Genomic DNA, 460 nt, shown 5'->3' with positions numbered 1-460 from the left:
CACACTCGGCCAACACCTTGACTGTGTGCTGAGAATACAGACACAGCTCTCACTTCTCTCATATAAAAAGGCCTGGATGGCTCGCCAGTGTGAATGTTATATTTGCCCCAAAGAAAGATGATTAAAAACAGGTTTTGTTTGACATATAAAAATCAGTATATGTGATTAAATTGTGATTATTCATAGATATATAGATAGATAGAAGTAGCAGTAGTGAGGTATTAAATCAAAGTCCAAGCTTTCTTGTTAGTGGAGTTTTGTTTTTATTAACCTCAAAGAATAAAACCTAAATAGCCCTGAAAATGTCAGTATGTCCCTAAAAGTGCTGTATAACCACATGAATGCACAATTGGTTTTTAGAGCTCAAGCTGCGGATTGTTCTGCATTAGTACAGAGTCAGATTATTTTTCCCTGTAGCTATTACAAGAGGTCCAGACAGCCAGGAACATGGCAAACAAAA

Source organism: Dicentrarchus labrax, unplaced genomic scaffold (assembly GCF_905237075.1).
Source record: "Dicentrarchus labrax unplaced genomic scaffold, dlabrax2021, whole genome shotgun sequence".
Lineage (NCBI taxonomy): Eukaryota > Metazoa > Chordata > Actinopteri > Moronidae > Dicentrarchus > Dicentrarchus labrax.
The sequence above is the reverse complement of the archived record's forward strand: the minus strand, read 5'-3'. Positions refer to the sequence as shown.